This window comes from Haematobia irritans, chromosome 2 (genome assembly GCF_050003625.1).
Source record: "Haematobia irritans isolate KBUSLIRL chromosome 2, ASM5000362v1, whole genome shotgun sequence".
NCBI lineage: Eukaryota > Metazoa > Arthropoda > Insecta > Diptera > Muscidae > Haematobia > Haematobia irritans.
The window spans coordinates 48,835,089-48,847,608 of record NC_134398.1 but is presented as its reverse complement, the minus strand read 5'-3'; the positions used below and the strand labels follow the sequence as shown (position 1 = coordinate 48,847,608).

General features: G+C 33.6%; 1 protein-coding gene across 1 annotated transcript in view; it reads left to right on the top strand.

Moving 5' to 3' along the window:
* Nucleotides 1-12,520, top strand: part of DIP-epsilon (Dpr-interacting protein epsilon) — a 332,816-nt gene that overhangs the window by 189,268 nt on the left and 131,028 nt on the right. The window lies entirely within an intron of this gene.

The following is a 12,520-nucleotide window of genomic DNA, read 5'->3' as shown; positions in this document are numbered from 1 at the left end:
CGGAGGTCAAATCTGGAGAATGTTTTATATGGGGGCTATATATAATTATGGACCGATATGGACCAATTCTGGCACGGTTGTTAAAGATCATATACTAACACCATGTTCCAAATTACAACCGGATTGGATGAAATTTGCTTCTCTTGGAGACTTCGCAAATTTTTGCGTGGTTGTTAGAGACCATATACCAATATCATGTACCAAATTTCAGGCGGATCGGATGAAATTTGCTTCTCTTTGAGGCTCCGCAACCCAAATCTGGGGATCGGTTTATATGGGCGCCACATATAATTATGGACCGATGTGGACCAATTTTAGTACGGTTGTTAGAGACCATATAACAATACCATGTACCAAATTTTAGCAGGATCGGATGCAATTTGCTCCTCTTTGAGGCTTCGCAAGCCAAATCTGGAGATCGGTTTATATGGGGTCTATATATAATTATGGACCTATGTGGACCAATTTTTGCATGGTTGTAAGAGACCATATACAACATCATGTACCAAATTTCATCCGGATCGGATGAAATTTGCTTCTCTTTTAGGCTCCGCAAGCCAAATCTGGGGATCGGTTTATATGGGGGCTATATATAATTAAGGACCGATATGAACCAATTTTTGCACGGTTGTTAGAAACCATATACCAACATCATGTACCAAATTTCAGCCGGATTGGATGAAATTTTCTTCTCTTTGAGGCTCCGCAAGCCAAATCTGGGGATCGGTTTATATGGGGGCTATATATAATTATGAACCGATGTGGACCAAGTTTTGCATGATTGTTAGAGACCATATACCAACACGTTGTACCAAATTTCAGCCGGATCGGATGAAATATGCTTCTCTTAGAGGCACCACAAGCCAAATCTGGGGATCGGTTTATATGGGGGCTATATATAATTAAGGACCGATATGGACCAATTTTTGCATGGTTGTTAGGGACCATATACCAACATCATGTACCAAATTTCAGCCGGATCGGATGAAATTTTCTTCTCTTTGAGGCTCCGCAAGCCAAATCTGGGGATCGGTTTATATGGGGGCTATATATAATTATGAACCGATGTGGACCAAGTTTTGCATGATTGTTAGAGACCATATACCAACACGTTGTACCAAATTTCAGCCGGATCGGATGAAATATGCTTCTCTTAGAGGCACCACAAGCCAAATCTGGGGATCGGTTTATATGGGGGCTATATATAATTATGGACCGATGTGGACCAATTTTTGCATGGTTGTTAGAGACCATATACCAACACCATGTGCCAAATTTCAGCCGGATCGGATGAAATGTGCTTCTGTTAGAGGCTCCACAAGCCAAATCTAAGGGTCCCTTTATATGGGGGCTATACGTAAAAGTGGGCCGATATGGCCCCTTTTCAATACCATCCGACCTACATCGATAACAACTAATTGTGCCAAGTTTCAAGTCGATAGCTTGTTTCGTTCGGAAGTTAGCGTGATTTCAACAGACGGACGGACGGACGGACGGAAGGACATGCTTAGATCGACTCAGAATTTCACCACGACCTAGAATATATATACTTTATGGGGTCTTAGAGCAATATTTCGATGTGTTACAAACGGAATGACAAAGTTAATATACCCCCATCCTATGATGGAGGGTATAAAAAAAAACAAGTATATACAGCACTAAGTTCGGCCGGGCCGAATCTTAAATACCCGCCACCATGAACCAAATATTAGGGTTTCCTTTGAAATTGCAGGAGGGCTTGAGGACTTGAGGACACTTCCCGAAGATAAATTTAAAGATTTCATCTATGAGGACTATATCAGATTCTGGATTTATAAGAACCATTTTTGTTTGAGTTGTAGAGGAATCATTAACATCTCTTGTAAGTGTGCAAGAAAATTATAAAATAACGTCTTGATTTGAAATCTTAAATCTGTAGTAAAACCTGGAAATTTTACATTGAGTTTCAAGCAATTTTCATGATCAGTGCGCCTTCTACACCCTCAAGAAGTGAAGTCGGTCTATATGGAGGCATTACCAAATGGACCGATAAAAACTTAATCCGATACACGTTTTTGTGAGCCTAAAATACCAGAATATTTACAATTTCAGGCAAATCAGATAAAAACTACGGTTTCTAGAAACCCAAGGAGTTAAATCGGGAGATCGTTCTTATGGGGCCTATACTAATATATGGACCGATACTCACCGTTTTCGGCACACTTCTTTATGACCCGAAAATACCTCTAGATTTCCAATTTCAGACAAATAGGATAAAAACTTCGGATTCTAGAAGCCCAAGAAGTACAATCGGGAAATCGATCTATATGGGGGCTATACCAAAATATGGACCGATACTCACCATTTTCGGCACACCTCTTTATGGTCCTAAAATACCTCTAGATTTCCATTTTCAGACAAATTGGATAAAAAGTACGGTTTCTATAAGCCCAAGACCCCAAATCGGGAGGTCGTTTTATATGGGGACCATACCAAAACATGGACCGATACACACAATTTTTGGCACACGCATTTATGGTCCTACAATACCTCTAGATTTCCAATTTCAGGTAAATTGAATAAAAACTGCGGTTTCTATAAGCCCAAGAAGTAAAATCGGGAGATCGGTCTATATGGGAGCTATACCAAAACATGGACCGATACTCACCATTTTTGGCACACATCTATATGGTCATAAAATACCTCTAGATTTTAAATTTCAGGCAAGTTGGATAAAAACTAAGATTTCTATAAGCCCAAGACCCCAAATCGGGAGGTCGGTTTATATGGGGACTATATCAAAACCTGGACCGATATAGCCCATCTTCGAACTTGACCTGCCTGCAGACAAAAGACGAGTTTGTGCAAAATTTCAGCACGATTGCTTCATTATTCAAGACTGTAGCGCGATTACAACAGACAGACGGACATCGTTATATCGTCTTAGAATTTCTCCCTGATCAAGAATATATATACTTTATATAGTCAGAAATCGATATTTCGATGTATTACAAACTGAATGACAAACTTATTATACCCCCGTCACCATTCTATGGTGATGGGTATAAAAAAATACAATAGAAATAAAATTTTGAGAAAATTTTCTATAGAAATAAAATTTTGACAAAATTTTTGATCGAAATAAAATTTCGACAAAATTTTTGTATAGAAATAAAATTTTGACAAAATTGGTGATGAAATTTTCTACAGAAATAAAATTTGGATAGAAATAAAATTTAAAAAAAAGAAATTCTATAGAAATAAACTTTTGACAAAATTTTCTATAGAAATCAAATTTTGACAAATTTTTCTATAGAAATAAAATGTTGATAAAATTTTCTATAGAAATAAAGTTTTGATAAAATTAATTTTTTAGTAGTTCTTTTTGGTAAAAATTTCTCTTAATTTTGGTAGTTTTTTTTTTTTTTTTTTTTTGGCTCGTGTGGCAACCGCGTCTTTAACTTTGTTTACCCATTTGTAACACATATTGGTTTCAGACCCCATAAAGTATTCTGAGTAGTGGTGATATTCTGAGTCGATTTAGCGATTCCCATTTCACGGTAATTTCCGAACGAAACAGGACTTGAGACGTGGTATAACTGTTACTGTTGATGTAGATCGGATGGTATTGCAAATTGATCATATTTACACATTTAGGTATAGCCCCTATGAAATGAAATTTGGTACATGATGTTAGTGTATGCTAATAACCATGCAAACAGTGGTCAATACCGGTCCATAATTATATATAAACCGATCTCCAGATCTGACCTCTGGAGCCTCTTGAAGTAGTAAAGTTCATCCAATCCGGTTAAATTTCATTACATGATTTAACTATATGCCATTTAACAAACATGGAACAATTGGTCCATATAGGTCTACAATTATACATAGCCCCTGAATAAACCGTTCCCCAGATGTGAGCATTTTCATCTGATATGCACTTTAGTGTTTCCAGAAGCTTGGAATGTAATCTAATTGGCTATAAATTTTGCACAAGGAGTGTCGTAAAGGGAACTCAATTCAGATTTAGATAAAGCTTCCATATATATCTTTCGCCCGATATGCATTTAGTTTTCCCAGAGGCTAGATTTGCTTCAAAGACTACAATCGTCAAGTGAGATTAAGTTGAAATCCGTTCAGATCTACATATAGCTCCCACAAATATGTTTCGCCAGACACTCATATGACTACACCCATATGACCACAGATGCCAAAGTTTTATTACGATTTACAATAATAATATTTGTAAGCTATTAAAAAATGCAATAGAAAAAAATAGCAACTAAACTAAAAAAACTTTATAAATTACGTTATATAAATAAAAGTTTTCGTTAGAAAATAATAACAACAATAAACTTTATTTGTATATTCTCACATGGACTATAAATATAGGAAAAAACACAAAAATTTTTTTAGTACAGTGAAACCTCTCAAAAGTGGACACCCAGTGTCGCTTATTTTTAGTCCACATTTGTTAATACTGCAAGCATATCGCAACAATTCTCTACTTGAGTGGTCGAAGTCTGAGAGGTTTTACTGCACTTTTAATTTAATCTTAATACGGCGACATATTTCTCCATATCTTCCTGTTGTTGCCAATTCCCAGTGACGCCATTTGTTCTGGTGAATTACCAAAACTGTTGTTTGTCTTCATATTTGTTTTTTGTTTTTGTTTCCCGTAAAACATAAGTTACCAGGAAAGTCATATAAACGCATCAAGTTTTGAGAATTTGTGGTGCCATATGTTATTGATCTCCTCACGAACGCAAATAATAAAGCATATTGGAAATTTAATTTTAAATATAAAATGGAAAAAGTAAAAATGTTCAATATAAATTCCTTAAAGAGCGACAGGTAGTTTCTAAAAGGTATTTAATAGTAATGTTATCATTCTGAAGTCGAATTATATTTGATTTCGTTTTGATTAATATCAATAAAATTATGTACCGAGTTCCCATTTATTGACAATCCTCTACTTTCTATTCTAAAAAAATCGGGCAAAAAGGAACCACCCTCCTTCGCTCCTCCCTGACCAGATATCGTAAATTCACGCACCTTATATTCATTTCACAAACTACCCAACTTCACTATTCCCCTTCCCCAATCAGACATCGAAAAATCATGTACCCTGTATACATTTAATCATCTTCCCCTAATTTCAAGTAAATCGGATAAGGTTAGATTTTGCTCTATTTTTTGTAAATTCCAAGAAAATCTGTAAACTTTCCTTCAAGATTCATAGTGTGGGGCAAGGAGAAGGTTCCCAGTCAAATACCCAAAAATCAAGTACACCATATTGATTTCATAACGGCCTTTGTAAATTTCAAGTAAACTTGAGATTTCTAGTTCTTTGTTCCGTTTTAGAGGAGGTCTCCCTCTCCGTCCCAACATCGACAAATGATATAGCGTATATTCTGTAGACGTCCCAAAAAAGCTCAAACAAATTGTAAGTCCAATTTATAAACAGCAGAGCAAGGAGAGGCCCCTCTTCCCTTCCGAATAATACAAAATCAGATACCCATTATAAAAATATAACCTAACCCACATCCTCTGTAAATTTCAATTTAATTGGAAAAGTTTAATTGTTTGACGGTATGTACTTGAGGATAAAGGTCTCCCTGTACCAAATATTAAAAAATCATATACCTCATATATATTTCATAAACTCCCCCAAGTTCTCCGTAAAATTTCAGTAAGTCGACAAATTTTAGTTTTTTCACTGTACAAAAAAAGTCGAACAAAGGGGAGTCCCCTTTCTCGCCCAATTATCGAAAAATAAAGTAGCTGTTCTTTGCCTAGACGCCTCTGAAAATTTCAAGCAAATCGGATAATTTTGTTCCTATTTTCAAAAATCGGGAAAGGTCGCCCTTCCCGTCCAAATATTAAAAAACCAGATATCCCATAATAAATGCATAACCTCACGGCGTGTTCTCTGTAAATCTCAAGTAAATCAGAGAATTTTTGTTTTTTTACTGTACTTTAAACAAAAATCGTATAAAGGGATTGTCCACCTCCACGACCAAAAGTAGCGGGTCTTTGTCTAGACAGCACCCCTAACTTTCCTTGGAAATTTCATCCAAATCGAGAACTTTGGCCCAATTTTGAAAAAGTCGGGCAAGGGAGATGTCCCCTTCCCCCACCAGATATAACAAAATGAGGTACCCTATTTTTTTACCACATGATTACCCTCTAAGTTCTCCGAACATTTTTTCATGTGAAAAATAAAATTATTTTATAACAAAAGCAACTGCGATGAATTCAAGCTATAAATTTTTGTGATGTGCGCTGTATGTAAAAAAAGGGTTTCCCGCTTTTCCTTTCCAAAAAATGCTATAAACTTTGCGAAGCCCGAGACCTTTCCAACGAATGCAAAACTGTGGAAATCGGTTCGTGCATTCTGGAGTTATTGCGTCAGGAAGGAAAACCAGACTTATTTTTATATATTAGATAACCTTTCATTATATCACCGAAAGTTCAAAATCCTTAACCCACAAAGTCACACTTCTGCGGCACTAAAAAAAATATTGTCGTGGGGTCAAAGATTTCATGTCCATAAAATACGACGCATTTCTCCAATATAAAGTTATTTTCCTTGTCCAAAAGTCGATAAACTTTTCAATGCAGTCGTATTGTCATTATAATTAAGTGATTTGATTTAAAAATGGGTATCGTAACATGAAAGAAAAATTTTTTGGGGTAAGGTCAACTTGACTTTAATAATTCAGAAAAATTCTTTAAAATTAATGAAATTGTCTTTTAATTTATTGTCTTTTTGCATCTTGACTACAAAGCAAAAAATTTTTCAAAAATAGGACATGTTTTTCCACACTTTATTTTAAAGAAGTTTTTTACTTGAAACATACAAAAAAATGAAGCAATAAAAAATTAATTGTTGGCAATTAAATACGATTTTTATTAAGTCAATTGCGAAAATAATTGGTTGAATGGAAAACTGTCTAAAATATCCAAAGTGTCTGATAATTGAATTCACAATCCATCAATTACTTTATTCAATTGGACCATGTGTAGAAATTATTGATTTTAGTACACTAAGTAACTGCTCAACACATGACAACAAATCAACATATATTGTTGACGTTACTACACTGTTAGAAAAATATGTTTTTCATATGTTCCGATATAAACAAAATGTGTTTCGGGCACAATTTGTATAAACAATATATTTAAGTGCCAACATGTAATGTTCCTAAACTAACATTACATGTTTGGGACACATATGTCAATATGTTAGAATATATTATGTTTGGGGCACAATTGTTTCATACATATAATATGTGTGAATGTAAACTTATATAAATTTACAAATTAAGAGTAAACATATATATGTTGTGATATTTTATTCGGAGAGCGACAGAGAGAGAGAGAGAGAGATAGAGTATAGAGAAAGAAATAGAGATAGAAACCGAGAGGGTTGACGAAAGATATTAACAAATTTCGAATAAATATATATATGTTGTGATATTTTATTCGGAGAGCGACAGAAAGAGAGAGAGTATAGAGAAAGAAATAGAGATGGAAACCGAGAGGGTTGACAAAAGATATCAACATAGCACATCGAGAGAATGAAAAGAGAGCAATTTCTGTGAAACCGCTTGTATGTTGTTTCGGAAAATTGTTTTATGATACGGCCAAAAATTTGATATGCTTAAGTCTAAATATTATTTAATTTGAATATTAGAGTGAGTATTCGGAGTAAAGAGAATATACATTCGGAACCAAGAGAATAGACAGTTGAAAAAAAAACATGTGTTTTCGCCTTGAGAGCAGTGTTTTATGTATGTGTGAACATGCACTCAAAAAAAAGTGAACTCACTATTTCACTAAACCCAATTTAACTATATTTCAATTCATGAAATTATTATATTTGGAGAAAGTTTCATTTACACTAATAATTTTTTGCGTACGTTAGTTAAATGAAATAAAAGACGGGCAAAATTATACACAAATTTAGCAAAATGATTTACTAAATTCGTACTTCTCACAAAATAGTTCATTATTTCTTTAAATTTGTAAATTTTACTACAACGGCGTCCATCATGAACTTCGTATGTCACTAAAGACATTCTTGCAATTTTGAACTCCAATTTTTTCCTTCAAACTACAAAATTTTCTTTAAAAAGTGAAAAAAATTATTTATGTGTAATAAATTTTCTTGAATTTGTCGAAAAATATTTACTTATTTTTGTGATATCGGCGAGATGCCAGCGCTTGTAATACTGTTTAGTTAAAAATTTCTAAAACTATTCAATATTTTCTAAAACTAATCAAAAGTTTTCTTCCTGGTGGGTTCACTGTTTTTTCAGTGTGGGTTTTGTTTATCATTTTGTCATTATGAGCACAATTTTTTTCTTGGTTCATTAAAAGAAATCGCAACATACGAGGAGTAAGTCAAAATATGCAGGCAAAGGAAATTAAAAAAAAAAAAAACAAGTAAGGAAAGTCTAAAGTCGGGCGGGGCCGACTATATTATACCCTGCACCACTATGTAGATCTAAATTTTCGATTCCATATCACATCCGTCAAATGTGTTGGGGGCTATATATAAAGGTTTGTACTAAATACATACATTTAAATATCACTCGATCTGGGCAAAATTTGATAGACTTCTACAAAATCTAAAGACTCGAAATTTAAGTCGGCTAATGCAATAGGGTGGAAGACAATGTTAGTAACAAAATATGGGAAACATTTAAATCTGAAGCAATTTGAAGGAAACTTCGCAAAACTTTACTTATGATTTATCGCTCGATATATATGTATTAGAAGTTTAGGAAAATTAGAGTCATTTTTACAACTTTCGACTAAACAGTGGCGATTTTACAAGGAAAATGTTGGTATTTTGAACATTTTTGTCGAAATCGAAAAAAAAACATATATATAGGAGCTATATCTAAATCTGAACCGATTTCAACCAAATTTGGCACGCATAGCTACAATGCTAATTCTACTCCCTGTGCAAAATTTCAAGTAAATCGGAGTTAAAAATTGGCCTCTGTGGTCATATGAGTGTAAATCGGTTTCAATAAAATTTGGCACACTTCACAATACTACTAATTGTACTCCTAGTGCAAAATTTCAACCAAATTGGGGTAAAACTCTGGCTTCTGGGACAGTATTAGTCCATATCGGGCGAAAGATATATATGGGCGCTATATATAAATCTGAACCGATTTCTTCCAAAATCAATAGGATTCTATTCTGAGCCAAAACACATACTTTTGCCAAATTTGAAGTCGATTGGACTAAAACAGCGACCTAGACTTTGATTACAAAAATGTGTTCACGGACAGACGGACATGGCTCAGGAGCCCACCCTGAGCATTTTTGCCAAAGACACCATGTGTCTATCTCGTCTCCTTCTGGATGTTACAAACATATGCACTAACTTATAATACCCTGTTCCACAGTGTGGCGCAGGGTATAAGTATGGGAAACATTTAAATCTGAAGCAATTTTAAGGAAACTTCGCAAAAGTTTATTTATGATTTATTGCTCGATATATATGTATTAGAAGTTTAGGAAAATTAGAGTAATTTTTACAACTTTTCGACTAAACAGTGGCGAATTTACAAGGAAAATGTTGGTATTTTGACCATTTTTGTCCAAATCAGAAAAACATATATATGGGAGATATATAAATCTGAACCGATTTCAACCAAATTTTGCACGCATAGCTACAATGCTAATTCTACTCCCTGTGCAAAATTTCAACTAAATCGGAGCAAAAAATTGGCCTCTGTGGTCATATAAGTGTAAATCGGGCGAACGAAGTATATGGAAGCTATATCTAAGGGCGTTTTCGTTTCGCAAAAAATATGTTGCCTTGGTGTAACACTACTTTTTCCCTCAATGTATTTTCGCCCAAATGTTAGTGTCATTCCAAAGTTATTGTTAATTAGTAATATTGTGAGGAATACAGGACCCAAAAGCTATGATAGTATCCCTCATATTTTGAAATCAATTTCGAGAATGTTGCACCTTTTTTTTCCAGTCGAAATCGCCATAAATCTGAACCGATTTCAATAAAATTTGGCACACTTGACTACACTACTAATTGTACTCCTGGTGCAAAATTTCAACCAAATTGGGGTAAAACTCTGGCTTCTGGGACCGTATTAGTCCATATCGGGCGAAAGATATATATGGGCGCTATATCGAAATCTGAACCGATTTCAATAAAATTTGGCACACTTGACTATAGTACTAATTGTTCTTCTTGTGCAAAATTTTAAGCAAATTAGGGTAAAACTCTGGCTTCTGGGGCCATATAAGTCCATATCGGGCGAAATATATATATGGATCTATATATGGATCTATTCTGAGCCGAAACACATACTTGTGTCAAATATGAAGTCGATTGGACTAAAACTGCGACCTAGACTTTGATTACAAAAATGTGTTCACGGACAGACAGACAGTGTGGCGCAGGGTATAATTAAACAGTAAAATGTATAAAAACAAAGTTTAGTTCCTCTTTATAAATAAGTAGTCCAAGAGGAGTTGACGGACACCTTCAAATATAAAAGCGGGCATTAAATTCGAGTTTTGAAGATGAAAATTTTCCGACTTACTATATTCAGCATTTTTGTTGGCCGAGTCAAGTGCTACAATTTTGCTGAATATCTCAAAAATGAATTCACAGCATTTTTCGAAAAATGCAAAAAGTGTTAAAAATCGAATTTGGGGACAAAACTTTAGAGGCTCATTTTAGAGCGATAATGCCAACTTAATACTGAAAGGTAAAAATGAAATTAAGTACAAAACACGACAAGTTTTAAATGCATTTAAAATGGTGTTAAATGCTACTAACCACACTATTCACGCCTAAATAAATTTATGTGTATATTATGATATATTGAATTCCTTCCAAAATTTCAAACTTTTATACCAAAAACAGTTTTTTGTTACAAAATTGTTATTTTTGCAATAAAAAAAATAATATTTTATCAAAAAGCTCAGTCCATTTCGTTTATATCAAGCACTGTTTCTGACTGTAAATCTTTAATAAATCTCATGTCGAAGTTCCATTATAATATAATATTTTTGGGCTCAAAATGCTTCCAAACATATAATATGTTCACAGAAAACAAATATATTAATGTTTCGGCAGTATTCAATAATATATAATATAAAATATAATATAAAATATAACAATATATAATATAAAATATGTTTGGAACATATGTTAGAGAAGCGATTTTCTTTTTGAGGGTGTAGGCAACGAAACAAAAATAATTGGGCACACTTACATAAACAGAATCTGATGTTATTGTCATATTGGTCTTTAAAGAATCGCAAGTATACCCGAAAATATTCTATGCGCTCCTTCGAAAAGTTTTATTGTAATGCCATTTGTAATGTTGCTGTAGGTAACGTTTACGTCAATTAGAAATATGTGCGCGAGACAAATTTCAGTAACGCAATTTCATGAAAAATATTACATTTTTGCCCACTAACGTTTAAATTCTATCCTGAGGGTGAATTTTAGTGTGAAGGTTAATTTTATCATATTTTTTCGTGATCGTGATTTTACTCACGCGCATTCGCAAACAAATTGTGTTTTTCACTCACTCTAACGCACCATATATTTTGTCAGTCCCATGCAAATGAATGAACAATTTACATTAACGACAAAAAATATTTGATGACTATCAGAATTACATGGCTTAATGTATGGTTCGTGGTCGTCCATTAAATCAGATATATGTGGCTGGAAGATTATATAAAATTCTCTTTTCGACTTTACTCGAAATATATAAGATTCTTTATACAGACATTATTTCTAATAAAACGCATAAACACACTTTTCTAGATGTATCAATATTACAGTAATTGGTTTACTAAAATACATTGATTACCATCGTAATAAGTTTAATTACGATGGTAATTGTACTCAATTCAATTACGACCGTAATTAAAAACATCATATATTTTAGAAACTAATGTATTTGGGTTGATTACAGTATCATTCAAATGTCATGACAAATTCCAATTATCTTTCTACTCAATACAATTATCCAATTATTTAAAATTAATTTTACGACGACTTTACAATTTTGGTAATGGGATTCATGATTTTTGTAATAAGCTGAAAATCAAATACGAAAATAATTGAAATCACAATTTTTGTATTTGATTCAAATATCCAGTTTTTTTGTGTAGCATAAATTCTACTGGAAGTCGAGTCTGAATTTGGAAAATAAAGTTTTCGTTAACTCGTTCTTAAAGGACTTTGATGGCATATGAAAAAAAAAACTGAAAAAACGAAAAATTTAAATTTGCTTCCTAGAAGCAAGTACACAAATTCCAAAACTAAAAGAAAATTGTGTCTTAAAAGTATTCTTAATGTATTCTCCGCTTCTTTGGCTCGGAATCAATACCAAAATTGTTAAAGTAAAGACAAAATCTTTGGAACCGAGCATGCTTTTTTCGGTGTGGCTTGACCCATAACTCAAAATCAAACGGTATTCGTATGCTCTCATGTAATGGAAATAAGGCATACCTTTCTATGTCATAG